The sequence below is a fragment of the Helianthus annuus genome, chromosome 5, assembly GCF_002127325.2.
Source record: "Helianthus annuus cultivar XRQ/B chromosome 5, HanXRQr2.0-SUNRISE, whole genome shotgun sequence".
NCBI classification, from domain to species: domain Eukaryota; kingdom Viridiplantae; phylum Streptophyta; class Magnoliopsida; order Asterales; family Asteraceae; genus Helianthus; species Helianthus annuus.
In genome coordinates this window covers 131281364-131300834 of record NC_035437.2, presented here as the reverse complement: position 1 = coordinate 131300834, position 19471 = coordinate 131281364, and the positions used below count along the sequence as shown (strand labels likewise).

The 19471-nt window shown below is 37.2% G+C and overlaps 1 long non-coding RNA gene across 1 annotated transcript; it reads right to left on the bottom strand.

The window, feature by feature from the left end:
* Positions 1 to 660: 660 nt before the first annotated feature.
* Positions 661 to 1809, bottom strand: LOC110941301. The gene is made up of 3 exons (XR_002593985.2): positions 1730 to 1809; positions 1028 to 1641; positions 661 to 938 (listed from the first exon to the last, which is right to left on the bottom strand). It is a non-coding gene; the product is annotated as an uncharacterized LOC110941301 (long non-coding RNA).
* Positions 1810 to 19471: the final 17662 nt, after the last annotated feature.

The following is a 19471-nucleotide window of genomic DNA, read 5'->3' as shown; positions in this document are numbered from 1 at the left end:
TCTTAAATTCCTTTTCTCAAGAACCTCACACTCTAAGCTTGCTTGAGCCTCAGTTCAAAAAAAAAAAAAAAAAAAAAAAAAAAAAAAAAAAAAAAAAAAAAAAACTGTTTCATCCTGATAAATTTTTAAATTCACATGATAAATCAATACCACAGTGAATAACTTTTATGTGCCAAGTGAGATATATCATCAAGTTATAAGCTACAAATGTTAGATATGGAAGCTACCATATAGGATTCAGATAGCTACTATATATCAAAACAACAAAAAAAAAACTATCATCCCTTAGATATGGAGTTAAGAACCAGACTTCATATGTTGTAATAACAACATATTTTACATACTTCTACATTGCAGTGCATCTCCCTCACACAATTTATGAGCAATTACAAACCCTTTCTGGCCACCACTAAGTCCCGTTTTTTCAACAAGAAGCTTTGTTTTGAATTCTTGATCATCTTCATTGACCAATACAATTGTTTCATCCTGTTTTAGCATATGTGCATCACACAATTTCTTGGGGAGTCTCTGCCATATGTAGCACAAACAATGCTCATATGATCATAACTTTATTATAAACTAAAAAAACTTACCAAACAGAAGCAAGCAATAACATTTGATGGGCACCTAGACTTAACAAAACTCGGTAACTCGGGTCAAAGGATTGCTTGAGCCTCAGTTCAATGAATAGCAGCAAATTTGGATTGAGGATCACAATTTTCGTTCGAACACAACTCATATATTTTATTTTTAAAGAGTACAAGCTTATTAACTAAAATGTCTAAATGCATGAAAGGTGTTCACCGAAATGTCTAACTAAAAACAACAACAAAAAAGGAAAACTAAAAAGTTCTCAATATCTTAACCCTTCTCTTATCCTGCGCAGCTTTAAATTGTAGAACCTTTTGCTGAATCTCCATTGTCTTTTTATGATTCCTCTGCAAGTGAACAAACACATACAAATTAATAGTCACACTTGAAAAGAATCAATCGATTGTAACTACCTTAGAACTGGATCATTGTATACCTTGGAATATAAAGGAAAAAAATGAATTTTTGTATGGCCAGAAAACTCATCTGATGTCAAATAACAACATGCCTTTGTAACCTTCTGATTGTTCATAAAGAAGAGTTGCAGCGAGGCTTCATTCAGATCTGAGCAACATTTCTAAAATATCCGGCAAGCAAAATCACTGGAACAAACAAGTGCACATCGCAAATCTCCGACAAAATGCAGAAGCACAAAAATCAGTCTGTCTCCCCCAGTAAATCTCCGTTAAAACCCAGAAGCGCAAAGATCTCATGTGTAACACAAAATTGAGAGAGAACATGCTAGTCACTCTAATATATTTATAATACAATCACAAATCCCTTATAACAGATCAAGATTGTGTGTAGCCTGAAGGAATACAGTGCCCAAATAGATGGATGGATGAGGTTGGACCAACAAAGCCAACTGCATCCCAGAAGTGGTCAAAAGATCGGAAGTGTAAGCAATCTAAAACAAGACAACAATATTACATTAAACCAACCAACATACATGTTTAAGCAAAAAGTAAAAAAGGGGAAGTATAGGTCACCTGGCATTTACCGCGGACTGCAATTTCCAGTATCTCTAACAATGAATTCACTGGTAGGAGGCTTCAAAATATAGCAAAATTTTAAAAATTTCAATAAACATTCCTGGAATGTTAAGAGAGAAAATTTTAGAATAATTAAAATACCATACCGGTGGAGGATTGGCTTGGTTGCCCTGGCGAGTTTTATGAAAAAGCACTAAGGTATTGGTAATTGACCGGGGAATTTTGTCACACCCCGGCCGCATAAAACAACAAACCGCGGCGGAAACGCCGGGGAGGTGAGTGGCGACAGAATTTTTGTTTCAACAACCATGGCAAATAAAGTTATGTATTATTAAAATTTAAAGTTATATTGTCTTTGAGTTCAAACTAAACTAACATAATAACTGTCTTTTAAGTCACTAAGGCCTGAGTCCGCCTAAGTGAAGCACAAGCATCATCATGCATTAGCACCTGAAACACATGTAAAAATAGGTACGTCAGCATAAAAATGCCTGTGAGATACATAGGTTTTGTTTATGCAGATTCATGACTTGTATTTGAAAGGAGAGTTTAATAAAATGTAGTCATGAACCTTGTAAAATGTTTTCCTTTGTAAAACCATGTGAAAATCAATGAAAATCAAATGATGATGAAATGATAATGCATGGTTAAATGAATAACCAAGTAAAAGTGAATTTGTATAAAATATGTAATTTGTAAAACAATGTCATGTTTATGTATGAAATGTTTCATGTGGTGCCCAAGTGGTTTATATAACGCAACGATGTATAATACGATAAAAGCACTTATATATATAGGAAGTACCAGCGGCGTATCCACCATGCTTTTATCATATAACACATAGCCCCGTTACATAAGTCACTTATCAATAACCAACCAAAATGTCTTGTTCCATGTCAAAATGTGTATGTGTAAACCATGTACAATGTTATGTGTATCATGTAAAACCAATGAAATGCATAGCAAGTAGGAAATCATCTACTTAACTATGTAATGATGTCTAATGTGAAAACAAATGTCATGTATGGTGAATAACTAGAAGTTACTCAACCCCATAGAAAATGTACAAAACATGTTTTTGAATAAACCTAAGTTTAAATCAAATGTTATGCTTTGCAGAAAAACAATGCTTTATGATTACAAACATTTATGCAGTAATGTTAATCGCATACATTCAAGCCTTGCGACTGTGGCGACAAACCCTTAAACGAATTAAAGGTTTATCTAAATTATGTTGTCGGATTCTGTCATCCCCAACTTCCAAACAAACCCAGGAAGTCGGAAACGGGAGTTGTCAATTCCTATGGTACCATTACATAAGTCCGAGCGGCGTAGCTAATGTTAATGAATGTATTATTGTCCCGATTGAACATACCAAATGTCATAACCAATGTAGCATGTGAAAACCATGTACTAGGAATGCTAAGTAAACATGCCTAGTAGAAATGTTCATGTAAAAGCAATGTGCTAGCATGCTCAGTAAACATACATAGCAGAAACGTCATGTAAAACAATGTGCTACATATGCTAAGTAAACATATGCAACAAATGTGTAACAAATCAATGTGCTAGCATGCTTGACATACATAGCAAAACACAATGGAAAGCATGTACTATATATGTACTAGGTGAAACTAGCATGTTTATGTCATAAAAGCATGAAATGCACAAAAGTAACATGTATGTACATGTGTATCACCCCAAAATATTTGAAAACGGTAAAAGAGGGGAACTATGTACTCACTTGGGATTGCTAATTAGTCTTGAGAATAAGACCAATTTAAGCTCCAAGGGTCACGGAATCAACCGGCACCTAGTATAGGTAACTATGTTAATAATCGGCTCCTAAATCGGGAGATAGGATAGAATGAGGTTCTATAAATCAAATGAGTAATTGAACTCATATGGTATGATTTATTAGTCCCAACATTCTGATTGGAAGGCCTACCTAAGTGCTTTTGACCCGTTTCGACACATTATGGTAACATAAGCTACTATAAGGCGTCGTTAGCGTAAAACTATGATCGGATGGTTAACTATGTGCTATGTCAAGTCTTACATGCCCAATTATCCCTAAACATGTTACTAAATCAGATTACATGTCAAAATTATGTTTACATAGTCAAAATACGGATTTATGCTTCAAAAGGGCATTTTGGTCATTTCCTATGGGCATACAAGCGAACAAGCATATGACTAACCAATCCTAGGTGATCATAAGGTTATAACCTCAGTGGTTATTCCCTATGAAACTATGATCATTAACTAAACTTGGTCGGATCCTAAAGATCGACCAAACGGGTCGGGTTCGAAAGTGTAAGCGGTTGTTTATACCGCTTGACTTACGACCCTAAACAAGCACAAACTAATAGTGTCGAGTTAGACATGTCAAAACATGTCTAACCTACTGATTTGGTATCAAAACAAAGTGTTTTGATACCCTAAAGTAGTTTCGTTGCAAAATGCGTGCTAAAACGCATGTTGACCGAAACTTTGACTCGACACTACAACTAGCTAACGTGGTAATCAGCGGCTATAATCACGAAGGATTATAACTATCGTGATTACAATCACGTTTCAAAGTTCAATTGAACTTTGACTTGACCTATTGATGATCAAAACCGAAAGTCAAACTGTTGGCCAAACTGTTTGACTTTCTGCACTACATAAGGAAAAAGGAAATAAAAAGAATGAAAGAAGCTCACTTAAGGTCCTTGCTATCTTTTCTACAAGAAGACAAAGTCCCAAATGCTTGAGAGAGAGCTTCAAAGCAGATGTGAAGAGAGGAATGAGTGAATGAGCAAAGAAATGAGTTGATGGAGCATGGTATTTATAGTTGGACATGAAGAACAAGATCACTCCAAGTGTTTTTCTTAGTCATTAAGCATGAAATCACAACCATACATTTGTTAGGAGCAGGTGCAAAGCCTTGGAGAGGTGGTAACTTGGTTACCACACAAAGAAATTGCAAGATTGGCCCCTGAATTTACAAACTGTTGCTGAAAACACACTTTCTGCCTAGATGTGATGCTCGCGTAGCGCGACGGCATAGGCAGTAGGTGCTCGCGCTACGCTACCATGTATCAGGTTCAGCAAAGTTTCAAAAATGGCAGAAATGGTCCCTGCACGTGTTTAAAGCCTTTTTCGATGCGTTTAAACCCCGTTATCCTCATTTCAAGGCTCTAAAATGAAGTTAAAGTATAGGGGACTTAAAACATGCTCAAAAACATCTCGGATGTCGGTTCGTTTGATCGTAAAATTGCGTTGTTCGGTTAATTACGACGGAAGTCGTAACGAACGCAAAACCGATCCAAATTAAGCGACGAATGGAATTTTTGCATGGCGATCACTAAAATAAAAATATTTTAGTGTGTACAAAAATTTTGGATGTCCAGATGTGTCCAGAACGTAAGATACGCGCGAAAATGCAAACTTACGCCGTTTTTGACACTTTTAGTCCCTGAAAGATCATGTAAGCATGTTTTCGCACACCGAACCTATCAAAGCTTATTTCTAAGCCATGTTTAGGTTATATATGGTATGTTTAACTTATGATCAAGTTCCGGACTGTACGTTTCCTTACGAAACGGTAGACTTTTGCAAATTGACGCAAATAGTCCCTGAGAGCGAATAAACTTGTTTTTGCCATACCAAAGCCTTTAAAACTTATTTCTAAGTTATGTAAAGGTTATTTAAGGTATGTTAAGTTTATGATGATGTTCCGGAGTGTTTGTCGCGTTAAACTGACTGCGTTTACGCATCAGTTCACGTATAACTTTCCAGAAAGCGATATAGAGTTCAAAATCGATCAAAAATCAACATGGGCACAAAACCAAACATAAATGACAAATATAGGGATTAAAACACATTGTTTTATTAATATTGTATTGTTCAGAGTTTGTAAAATGATATCACAGACACAGATATCACAGTCTCCCCTACTTCAGGAAATTTCGTCCCGAAATTTGTTTAGAGGAAACTTGTGAGAATAGATGCGGATATTTTGCTTTCATCTGATCTTCACGTTCCCAAGTAAACTCTGGGCCATGTTTAGATTCCCAGCGAACTTTGACCAATTTAATCCGCTTGCCCTTCAATTGCTTAAATGAACGGTCCACTATCTCCACAGGTTTCTCAACGAAGTGCATTGTATTATCAACACGAATTTCATCAAGTGGTATGTGGAGGTTCTCATCAGCTAAACACTTTCTGAGATTGGACACGTGGAATGTCGGATGAACATTTCCAAGTTCAGGAGGTAGCTCTAATCTGTAGGCTACTTTTCCGATTCTTTCAACGATCTTGAATGGTCCAACATAACGAGGTGCAAGTTTTCCTTTCTTCCCAAATCTAATCACACCTTTCCAAGGGGATACCTTGAGTAGGACGTGATCACCAACTTGGAATTCCAAGGGCTTGCGTCGTCGATCCGCGTAACACTTCTGACGGCTTCTAGCTGTCTGAAGGTTTTCACGAATCTTCTTGACCTTATCTGTAGTCTCTAGAATGAGTTCAGGTCCAGTAAGCTGAGCTTCACCTATCTCATTCCAGCAGACCGGTGAACGACATTTTCGACCGTATAAAGCTTCGAAAGGAGCCATGTTGATGCTAGAGTGATAACTGTTGTTGTGGGAGAATTCGATCAACGGTAGATGCGAATCCCAACTACCACCAAAGTCAATCACACACGCTCTAAGCATATCCTCCAGTGTCTGGATTGTTCTCTCAGATTGACCATCTGTCTGCGGATGGTATGCTGTGCTCAAATGAAGTTGAGTACCCATGGCAGATTGCATGGTTCTCCAAAAGCGAGACGAGAATCGAGCATCTCTGTCTGATATAATGTTCAAAGGAACACCATGTCGAGATATAATCTCATCAACATATATCTTGGCAAGATCGTCAGCAGATAGACTCTCACGGATTGGCAAGAAGTGTGCTGACTTTGTAAGACGATCAACAACAACCCAAATGGCGTCATGACCCTTCTTAGTGCGCGGTAACTTGGTAATGAGATCCATAGAAATGTTTTCCCATTTCCAAACCGGAATCTCTGGTTGCTCCAATAATCCAGAGGGATGTTGATGTTCTGCCTTAACCTTAAGACAAGTAAGGCATTTTGAAACATATAAGGCGATGTCTTTCTTCATACCCGGCCACCAGTACTGGGTTCGAAGATCCTTATACATTTTGTCTGCACCAGGATGAATAGAATAACGAGACTTGTGAGCTTCATCCATAAGCAAAGTGCGAAGATCGTCTATACTTGGGACCCACAAACGGCCCGTGTAATAGAAAATCCCAAAATCTCTTAGTTCAAGCTCAGGATTAGTATGACATGGTAACTCTTTACCCATCAAGTCTTGTGCAACACAAGTATGTTGAGCCTGAATTATGCGAGATTGAATGTCAGATCGAACCTGAACACAGTGAAGCTTGACACGTTCCTTACGACTTAATGCGTCAGCCACGACATTCGCTTTACCAGGATGGTAGCGAATTTCGCAATCGTAGTCGTTTAGGAGTTCAACCCAACGTCGTTGCCTCATGTTTAGTTCTTTCTGATTGAAGATATGTTGGAGACTCTTGTGGTCAGTAAACACTACACACTTTGTACCGTAAAGGTAGTGTCTCCAGATTTTGAGAGCAAAGACTACTGCACCTAACTCAAGATCATGAGTGGTGTAGTTCTTCTCGTGCACTTTTAGCTGTCTTGATGCATAGGCTATAACTTTGTTTCTTTGCATAAGAACACAGCCAAGACCTAAATTGGATGCATCACAGTACATGACAAAATCGTCGTTACCCTCGGGCAAAGATAGAATAGGTGCATCACAAAGCTTCTGCTTTAAGGTCTGGAAAGCTTCTTCCTGTTTGGATCCCCACTCAAAAGGTTTGCTTTTCTGAGTCAAAGCAGTGAGAGGAACCGCAATCTTGGAGAAGTTTTCTATGAAACGGCGGTAGTAACCCGCTAGACCAAGAAATGAACGAACCTCGGTAGGAGTAGTAGGAGTATCCCAATCCTTAATCGCACTGATTTTGGCGGGATCTACATGAATACCTTGTTCGTTGACGATGTGCCCTAAAAATTGAACTTCCTTAAGCCAGAATTCACACTTGGAGAACTTGGCGAAAAGTTGTTCTTTCTTTAGGAGCTCCATAGTAAGACGAAGATGTTTCTCATGATCAGCTCGAGTCTTAGAATAAATCAGAATATCATCAATGAAGACGATAATGAACTTGTCCAAATAAGGCTTACAAACCCTATTCATCAAGTCCATGAAAACAGCAGGAGCATTTGTTAAACCGAATGGCATAACAGTAAACTCATAATGACCATATCGAGTACGGAAAGCTGTCTTGGGAATATCTTCTTCGAGAACTCGAAGTTGATGATACCCAGAACGTAGATCAATCTTTGAAAAGCAAGTAGCACCCTGTAGCTGATCAAAGAGATCATCAATGCGAGGTAGGGGATATCGATTCTTGATGGTAAGCTTGTTAAGCTCACGGTAATCGATACACATCCTAAAAGATCCATCTTTCTTTTTCACAAATAGGACAGGAGCACCCCAAGGGGAAAAGCTTGGACGGATGAATCCTTTGTCAGATAGCTCCTGAAGCTGCTTAGACAACTCTTGCATCTCAGACGGTGCAAGACGATAAGGTGATTTAGCAATGGGATTTGCACCAGGTACAAGATCAATGCGGAACTCAACTTGGCGCACAGGGGGTAAACCAGGTAATTCTTCAGGAAATACCTCTGGATAATCCCGAACAACAGGGATATCTTGGATTGTCTTACCTTTGCCTTTATCCTCTACGACATGTGCTAAGAAAGCAACATATTTCTTGCGTAGATATTTGCGGGCTTGGATACATGACATGAGTTTAACGGGTTTCTCCCCATGAACTTCTAAGATCTCACCAGTCGAAAGCGGTATACGAACCAACTTCTCAAAACATACCACCTCAGCATGGTACTTGGATAACCAATCCATTCCTACTATAATGTCGAAGCTCCCAAGTTGCATTGGTGTGAGGTCGATAGGGAAAAGATTGTTATCGAGATTCAACTGGCAATTTCGAAGAACCGAGTCGAGGACAACAGGTTCACCACTAGCTACTTCTACTGTCAAGGGCTTTCCTAGTTTTGTTCTAGTCATCGCAAGCAAAGGCTCAAATGCTAAGGACACAAAACTCTTATCGGCACCCGAATCAAATAGAACAGAAGCAGGATGGTTGTTAACAAGGAACGTACCGTTCACCACTTCATTATCCGCACGCGCCTCATTTGCATTTAGATTAAAAGCTCTACCACGAGCTGGTGCCTGATTTGCATTTGCCAACCTCGGGCAATTGTTCCTGTAGTGGGTCAGATCCCCACAGTTGAAACATGAACCAGGCGGAAAGTGAGGTCGTGCAGGATTCTGGGCTGGGTTTTGTACTGCTGGATTTTGAGCTGCCTGATTCTGATTAGGAGCAAAGCGGCAGGTGTTTGCAAGATGACCAGACTTGCCACAATTCGTGCAGATACGGCATTGCATCTGTGGCTGGTGGTGGCTGTTACATCTGTTCCACAGAGGTGCATTTCCCGCATACTGCCTCTTGGCAGCAGGTTGTGCAGCCTGATTCTGTGCTGCCTGATTGGTAGCAGCCTGGTTAGTCTGAGCAGTGACCGCGAAATTCTTGGAAGCCTTACGCTTCCTAGATTTCTTTGAAGACTCAGCAGCCTTCTTGCCCTTACTCTCCTTGGCGCTATCAGACTGTTTCTGTTTCTTATCACCCTTCCTGTGGAGTTTACCCTTCTTGATTTGGGATTCAGTAAGGGTAGCAGCTAGCTCAATGGCCTGTCGGACGGTAGTAGGGTGACTGCCAGTTACAATATCCTGAACAGGATCTGGCAAACCGTCTATATACCTCTCTATAGCCTTATCCAAAGGCGTGACCATAGTCGGACAGAGCAAGCTTAACTCCTCATATCTGTCAGTGTAAGCCCGGTGTTCACCACTGACTTGCTTCAGATCATTGAACTCATCTTCGAGTGCCCTCTGCTCATGTCGAGGACAAAATTCTCTCATCATGAGAGTCCTGAGTTCCTCCCAAGTCTGACCCAAAGCAACATCAGCACCTCTATCTCTCATTACCCCATTCCACCAGGTAAGAGCCCTCTTCTAGAATACACTCGAAGCAAACTCGACCTTACGGTTGTTCGGACACTGAACATGGCGAAACGTGCTCTCAAGACTCTCAAACCACTGGAGAAGCCCAGTTGCTCCTTCAGTACCACTAAACTTGAGCGGTTTAGCCGAGTTAAACTGTTTAAAGTTGCACGGAGCAGGTGCATTAACATTGTTATTGGTGGCTTGGTTTATTTGAGTTATGAGACCGGGTAGCATAGCAGCCATCTGCTGTGCTATAATAGCTGCCAGTTCGGCATCAGGTTGAGGAACGTTACGTCGAGGAGGCATTCTAAAAGAGGAAACATGAGAGAAAACGAGTGAGATGATGTGATGAAAATGAGATAACAATAAAATTGACAAAAAGCAAGGAAGGTGGTCATTTGTTTGTTACCACAAAGCAAACAAACAACACACAGTGACAAATCAAAGTAAATGAGTCATAATAATGTATCGCAAAGACATGCTCGCCTATAAGTGAACACTCACCCCAAGAGTTCCCAGGTAAGAGTGACTGGTCCGATACTGCGGATTTGTACGAACACTCTAGCCTTAGACAGAAAACTCAGGGTACAGGCATTCACTCTTCCAGTTTGCACGTGTTCACATTATTTAGACCCAAAACTTTGACGAGATTTTGAAAAATTGGAAGGCACGAGGCCAAAAAGAAATCATCTAAGGATAGATGATTGATTTCAAAATCCTTTTGGAATATTGTGTTCAAGTTTTGGTAATCACCTAAGGATAGGTGACGGGTAGTGTTTTAAAATCTATACACAAGTAAACTTGTGTTAGGGTCCTAGAAAGTTATAGTCTAGGTCAAAGCATTGCTAATAACCTAATTCCCTATAACCATTGGCTCTGATACCAACTCTTCTGTCACACCCCGGCCGCGTAAAACAACAAACCGCGGCGGAAACGCCGGGGAGGTGAGTGGCGACAGAATTTTTGTTTCAACAACCATGGCAAATAAAGTTATGTATTATTAAAATTTAAAGTTATATTGTCTTTGAGTTCAAACTAAACTAACATAATAACTGTCTTTTAAGTCACTAAGGCCCGAGTCCGCCTAAGTGAAGCACAAGCATCATCATGCATTAGCACCTGAAACACATGTAAAAATAGGTACGTCAGCATAAAAATGCCTGTGAGATACATAGGTTTTGTTTATGCAGATTCATGACTTGTATTTGAAAGGAGAGTTTAATAAAATGTAGTCATGAACCTTGTAAAATGTTTTCCTTTGTAAAACCATGTGAAAATCAATGAAAATCAAATGATGATGAAATGATAATGCATGGTTAAATGAATAACCAAGTAAAAGTGAATTTGTATAAAATATGTAATTTGTAAAACAATGTCATGTTTATGTATGAAATGTTTCATGTGGTGCCCAAGTGGTTTATATAACGCAACGATGTATAATACGATAAAAGCACTTATATATATAGGAAGTACCAGCGGCGTATCCACCATGCTTTTATCATATAACACATAGCCCCGTTACATAAGTCACTTATCAATAACCAACCAAAATGTCTTGTTCTATGTCAAAATGTGTATGTGTAAACCATGTACAATGTTATGTGTATCATGTAAAACCAATGAAATGCATAGCAAGTAGGAAATCATCTACTTAACTATGTAATGATGTCTAATGTGAAAACAAATGTCATGTATGGTGAATAACTAGAAGTTACTCAACCCCATAGAAAATGTACAAAACATGTTTTTGAATAAACCTAAGTTTAAATCAAATGTTATGCTTTGCAGAAAAACAATGCTTTATGATTACAAACATTTATGCAGTAATGTTAATCGCATACATTCAAGCCTTGCGACTGTGGCGACAAACCCTTAAACGAATTAAAGGTTTATCTAAATTATGTTGTCGGATTCTGTCATCCCCAACTTCCAAACAAACCCAGGAAGTCGGAAACGGGAGTTGTCAATTCCTATGGTACCATTACATAAGTCCGAGCGGCGTAGCTAATGTTAATGAATGTATTATTGTCCCGATTGAACATACCAAATGTCATAACCAATGTAGCATGTGAAAACCATGTACTAGGAATGCTAAGTAAACATGCCTAGTAGAAATGTTCATGTAAAAGCAATGTGCTAGCATGCTCAGTAAACATACATAGCAGAAACGTCATGTAAAACAATGTGCTACATATGCTAAGTAAACATATGCAACAAATGTGTAACAAATCAATGTGCTAGCATGCTTGACATACATAGCAAAACACAATGGAAAGCATGTACTATATATGTACTAGGTGAAACTAGCATGTTTATGTCATAAAAGCATGAAATGCACAAAAGTAACATGTATGTACATGTGTATCACCCCAAAATATTTGAAAACGGTAAAAGAGGGGAACTATGTACTCACTTGGGATTGCTAATTAGTCTTGAGAATAAGACCAATTTAAGCTCCAAGGGTCACGGAATCAACCGGCACCTAGTATAGGTAACTATGTTAATAATCGGCTCCTAAATCAGGAGATAGGATAGAATGAGGTTCTATAAATCAAATGAGTAATTGAACTCATATGGTATGATTTATTAGTCCCAACATTCTGATTGGACGGCCTACCTAAGTGCTTTTGACCCGTTTCGACACATTATGGTAACATAAGCTACTATAAGGCGTCGTTAGCGTAAAACTATGATCGGATGGTTAACTATGTGCTATGTCAAGTCTTACATGCCCAATTATCCCTAAACATGTTACTAAATCAGATTACATGTCAAAATTATGTTTATATAGTCAAAATACGGATTTATGCTTCAAAAGGGCATTTTGGTCATTTCCTATGGGCATACAAGCTAACAAGCATATGACTAACCAATCCTAGGTGATCATAAGGTTATAACCTCAGTGGTTATTCCCTATGAAACTATGATCATTAACTAAACTTGGTCGGATCCTAAAGATCGACCAAACGGGTCGGGTTCGAAAGTGTAAGCGGTTGTTTATACCGCTTGACTTACGACCCTAAACAAGCACAAACTAATAGTGTCGAGTTAGACATGTCAAAACATGTCTAACCTACTGATTTGGTATCAAAACAAAGTGTTTTGATACCCTAAAGTAGTTTCGTTGCAAAATGCGTGCTAAAACGCATGTTGACCGAAACTTTGACTCGACACTGCAACTAGCTAACGTGGTAATCAGCGGCTATAATCACGAAGGATTATAACTATCGTGATTACAATCACGTTTCAAAGTTCAATTGAACTTTGACTTGACCAATTGATGGTCAAAACCGAAAGTCAAACTGTTGGCCAAACTGTTTGACTTTCTGCACTACATAAGGAAAAAGGAAATAAAAAGAATGAAAGAAGCTCACTTAAGGTCCTTGCTATCTTTTCTACAAGAAGACAAAGTCCCAAATGCTTGAGAGAGAGCTCCAAAGCAGATGTGAAGAGAGGAATGAGTGAATGAGCAAAGAAATGAGTTGATGGAGCATGGTATTTACAGTTGGACATGAAGAACAAGATCACTCCAAGTGTTTTTCTTAGTCATTAAGCATGAAATCACAACCATACATTTGTTAGGAGCAGGTATAAAGCCTTGGAGAGGTGGTAACTTGGTTACCACACAAAGAAATTGCAAGATTGGCCCCTGAATTTACAAACTGTTGCTGAAAACACACTTTCTGCCCAGATGTGATGCTCGCGTAGCGCGACGGCATAGGCAGTAGGTGCTCGCGCTACGCTACCATGTATCAGGTTCAGCAAAGTTTCAAAAATGGCAGAAATGGTCCCTGCACGTGTTTAAAGCCTTTTTCGATGCGTTTAAACCCCGTTATCCTCATTTCAAGGCTCTAAAATGAAGTTAAAGTATAGGGGACTTAAAACATGCTCAAAAACATCTCGGATGTCGGTTCGTTTGATCGTAAAATTGCGTTGTTCGGTTAATTACGACGGAAGTCGTAACGAACGCAAAACCGATCCAAATTAAGCGACGAATGGAATTTTTGCATGGCGATCACTAAAATAAAAATATTTTAGTGTGTACAAAAATTTTGGATGTCCAGATGTGTCCAGAACGTAAGATACGCGCGAAAATGCAAACTTACGCCGTTTTTGACACTTTTAGTCCCTGAAAGATCATGTAAGCATGTTTTCGCACACCGAACCTATCAAAGCTTATTTCTAAGCCATGTTTAGGTTATATATGGTATGTTTAACTTATGATCAAGTTCCAGACTGTACGTTTCCTTACGAAACGGTAGACTTTTGCAAATTGACGCAAATAGTCCCTGAGAGCGAATAAACTTGTTTTTGCCATACCAAAGCCTTTAAAACTTATTTCTAAGTTATGTAAAGGTTATTTAAGGTATGTTAAGTTTATGATGATGTTCCGGAGTGTTTGTCGCGTTAAACTGACTGCGTTTACGCATCAGTTCACGTATAACTTTCCAGAAAGCGATATAGAGTTCAAAATCGATCAAAATCAACATGGGCACAAAACCAAACATAAATGACAAATATAGGGATTAAAACACACTGTTTTATTAATATTGTATTGTTCAGAGTTTGTAAAATGATATCACAGACACAGATATCACAAATTTGGTTAGGATCAATCTTCGATGGTCCTGTAACTACAGTACCTCTTGCACCCATCGTGGGTGATATAGCAACCATTGATTGTTGATTTGGAAGTGGTGGTTGAGCAGAACTCGAAATTGGAGGTGGTACATTCTAGTATAATTTGGAATTCATATCTTAAAACAGAAGTGATCAAAAAGAGAAAAGAAGTTGGAACTATGTTCTAATTGTGGTGCTCTCTCTCTCTCTCTCTCTCTCTCTCTCTCTCTCTCTCTCTCTCTCTCTCTCTCTACGTAGGTTTGTTTTTACGGTGTGAAAGAAGAGAGAAAAGGGGTGTTTGAATTTTGAAAGGTCAAAATTAGATAAAATGCGCGCCTGGGAATTCAAAATTTTGAGAGTATAATTTTGAATTCATATCTTAAAACAGAAGTGATCAAAAAGAGAAAAGAAGTTGGAACTATGTTCTAATTGTGGTGCTTTCTCTCTCTCTCTACGTAGGTTTGTTTTTACGGTGTGAAAGAAGAGAGAAAAGCGGCGTTTGAATTTTGAAAGGTGAAAATTAGATAAAATGTGCGCCTGGGAATTCGAAATTTTGAGAATCTGAACACTTGCTTCTTTGGAGGTTCTAATTGCAGAACACTTTTGTATAAGGGGATGCAGAAATACTTCTTTAGGTAACATCACAAGGGTTTTCAGAACATAAGGCACATGCATAGAAGAGTTGTACATTGAGCTTAATTTCTTGTAAACTCTTAATTTTCAACACTCCGCGAGAACCAATGTGAATACAACCAAAAATGCCTAAAAATAGCTAAAAATCACACAAAATTTTTTTTTTTAATATTTTTATATAAAAATCGCTACTTTTCGAAGCCAAAAAAAATTAAAAAAAAATTTAAAAAAAAAAATTGGCCACTAAAAGTAGCGATTTGAGCATAAAAAATATTAAAAAAAAATTAGATTTTTTTTTATTTTTTTAGATTTTTTTAGGTTTTTTGGGGGTTTAGTTTTTAGCATTTTAGCTTGGAGGGGGGGTTAGGTTTTTTTTAGGCTTTTTGGGGGTTTTAGATTTTAGCATTTAGCTTGGGGTGGGGGGGGTTAGGTTTTTTTTTTTTTTTGGGGGGGGGGGTTGGGTTTTTTTTAGCTATTTTAGGTTGTGTTCACATTGGTTCTCGCGGTTCTCACAATAAGGGTGGTTCTCGCATGAGCCCCTCCCTATATATATATAGGGGAGGGTTATCTTGAGAACTATATATATAGGGTAGGGATATGGTAAAAAGTGTTTAAAATGTGAGAAGGGTAAGAAGTGTTTTAAACCATTAGATATTTGATCTAATGGTTGAGATCAATAGGGTATAAAAATGTAAATTGTGTTTTAATTAGAGGGACCTTATGTAAAATTGAAGGGCAATAGTGTCTTTTTCAATGTTTGAAATATGGTAACCGTAACCTACATAACCAAAAATACCTACATTCACTGCTTTTTCCTTAAATATAAGAATTAATGATTCACCTTAATTGTAGAAGATCTTTGGTTGCATATTCTTCATACGTTATCATAAAGAGATCTATAATCAGATTCATGGCGTGGTGTTTTAAAACAACTGGATAAATTGACTATGATTCAAGTCATGGTGTTTTATCTGGAGACATTGTTCATGTCGTGGTGTTTTAAACATCTATGATTCAAGTCATGGTGTTTTATCCGGAGACATTGTTCATGTTGTGGTGTTTTAAACATCTATGATTCAAGTCATGGTGTTTTATCTGGAGACATTGTTCATGGCGTGGTGTTTTATCAATACAAAACATTCCCAGATTTTAAAACACCATGACTATGATTCAAGTCATGGTGTTTTATCTGGAGACATTATTCATGGTGTGGTGTTTTGAACATCTATAATTCAAGTCATGGTGTTTTATATGGAGACATTGTATAATCAGATTCATGGCGTGGTGTTTTAAAACAACTGGATAAATTGACTATGATTCAAGTCATGGTGTTTTATCTAGAGACATTGTTCATGGCGTGGTGTTTTAAACATCTGGACAAAAATACTTTATGTCCTTTCTTTATTTTATTTTATTTCAATATTATATCTATGGTTTGCATTCACCTTGCATTATTGATCTTTATAATGGGATCAGCCGCCATCTACAATGAAAACAAATTGTCATATGCAAGAAATCTCCATGAATGATGTAAAATCTGTGCTTCTTCGAGGTTGCCACATATATAATTGCAGGTCAATATTTTCTTTGTTTGTATCCTTACGTTCATCAATTATAAAGATATGTATCTCCTAAAATAACTCCAAAACCGTTACACATAATTAATTGATAAGAAAGGTAAATTACTAATGTACCCATTTTAATTAATTAAGATAAAGGACACTTGTCATCCCCAAATTATTTCTCATACTTCTTACAAAAGTAGGACTTTTTACAGGATCTTTTACATACATATATATATATATATATATATATATATATATATATATATATATATATATATATATATATAGGGGAGGGTTATCTTGAGAACGCTAAATATTACGAGAACCGTGAGAACGAATGAAAAAAACCAATCAAAACCAATTTTTTTAATACAAACCTCATTGTAATTAGTAATTAAGATACAACATCAAAAAAAAAGAATTTACAACATCAAATAATTCATTTCTCTTTTCAAAATCACTCTTTTTAGATATTTTTTTACACATGTGTAAATATAACAGATTTACACATGTGTAAATGGCAAACTTACACATGTGTAAATTTTCTTTATTTACGAATTCACGTAAATTTAAACGTGTAAATTAAATTTCTAAAATTGTATTCGAATAATAATGATAAGTGTAGAAAAAATCTTTGAATTTGAATTGTTTTTGACCAAGTTCTCGTGGTTTTTTTATTTGTTCTTCGTTTTCTCACAATATTTAGCGTTCTCATTTAAACCTTCACCTATATATATAGGAGAAGGATCCGTTAGGAACCACCCTTTATTGCGAGAATCAATGTGAACACAACCAAAAACACCTAAAAATAGCTAAAAACACAAAAAAAAAATTAATATTTTTTAAATTAAAATCGCTATATTTCGTTATTAAAAAAATTAAAAAAAATTGCTATTAAAAGTAGCGATTTTTACATAAAAAATATTAAAAAAAATTGTGTATTTTTTAGATTTTTTTAGCTTTTTTTAGGCGTTTAGTTTTTAGCACTTTGGTGGTGGTGGGGGGGGGGAGGGTTAGGTTTTTTTAGGTTATTTTGTTGTGTTCACATTGGTTCTTGCGGTTCTCACAATAAAGGTGGTTCTCAAATGAACCTTACCCTGTATATATATAATTAAATCCAAACATCCAAACACTTAAATTAATATCAATTCTTATATTAATCTCACATAATTTACAACGTAACGGTACAAGGTGAGACATACGAGTTGTCACATTATCCCCAAGTTGAAAGAAATTTCGTCCCGTAATTTACCATACGTACTGAATAAGCTAAGCGTTCTCGCGGGGTGTCACATGAATGAATAAACAAACATATCAAAATCAGCGTTTTGCTCTAAGTCAAGGTTCTTAATATCCGAAACAAAAATCCTCTCTAGTTATGATAAGCATAGTATAGTAATCCGTATGCAATCTAATGTCCTCCATTTGTGATTGTCATCAACAACGAAACATGGAAAAATGAGAAATTGGGTAGGTTTGATAACAGGTCAATTCTGCAAAGATTTTACAAACCAAATAAAGCCTAGTTAATATTAACACGATTTCTAATCCTAAATTAAAGCAACCAATGAAAGGCAAAAACATATAGCAGTAATCTTTTTGTTAACTTGAAATGTGAAGTCCACATATTTTTTTGCTCGGGTACTCCCACTTAGTGCTTTTTTATGAACACATAAATAAAATTAGTAATCCACTTTAAACCAAAGGGGATTTTTCCCAGATTTATTGGGTTTCCTCCTGAATTGGTGTATAGGCATTATTGCCTAGTGGAGATGGATATGATCGGGTGGTTCTGTTGGTGGCACGATGATACTCCAGTGGTCCGTCAGTGATCCAAATTTGCCGTTCAAAAAAAAAAGTAGACTTTGAAACTTACCTCTAGATGAAGATAGTGTCATATTGTGAAATCCTAAATGCAATAATATGTGATATACTTGCACCCTAGCTATGCGTTTTTGAAGATTTAAATAAAGCCTGCAGCAGATTGTAGCAACCAGTAGGTTTATATGCATCACTCTACGCCAAGAGATGATTAAAATAACTTTAAATAGTCAATTGAAAATAACTAAAATAGTTATATAAGCATTGTAGATGTACATACATTCCAGTAAGTAAATAGCCTTGTGTTATTATCACCATAAAGATCTGTAGTAACCTGAACTGGGTTTTAAAAAGCGTGCCTGAGGCGCGCCTAGGCGCGAGGCGCACTAAGGCACAGGCCTCAACGCCTCAGGGCATCTGAGGCGCGCTTTTTCACAAAGCACAAGAAAAGCGCATTTTTTTGGGTTTTTTGAGGTCTGAGGCGGACGCCTTATGTATTTTGGGTGTTTTTATGCATAAAAGTGTTGAACAATAGGTTTTTTTGGCTTGTACATATAGGTAAAATCATATATAAATCTTAGTTACAGCTATATTTTGGATAAGGGATGCTAAAAATCTATGGGATATATTTATATAATCTTCTTGGGCCTCGGGTACGAAAAGCCCACCGCTTTTGCGCTTCGCGGCTCATTTTTAGACCCGGTCGCTTTTGTGCGCCTCTCGCTTTTTAAAACCAAGAACCTGAAATGTATTATACTTTTATTAAAACAGACTCAATAATAGTAGAACGGAGTGATCTCGAACTAATATCTGACTCCACGTGATTAACTTACTAGCCATTAGTTAACACTTAAAATAAGAAAACATGAACTGCAAGATAGTTAACACTTAAAATAAACACCTCCAGGTACAATCCTCTTAGCAATCCACATATAATCTCCTTATGGCAAACTGGTTGCAATATGTAAACTTCCTACATGATTCTTTGGTAACAGAATACACCTTATATATCAAGAAACGACAAAACAAAAGGGATATAACACCTTAAAACGGTAAAAAAGAAAAGTGTATGACCTCCCAATAT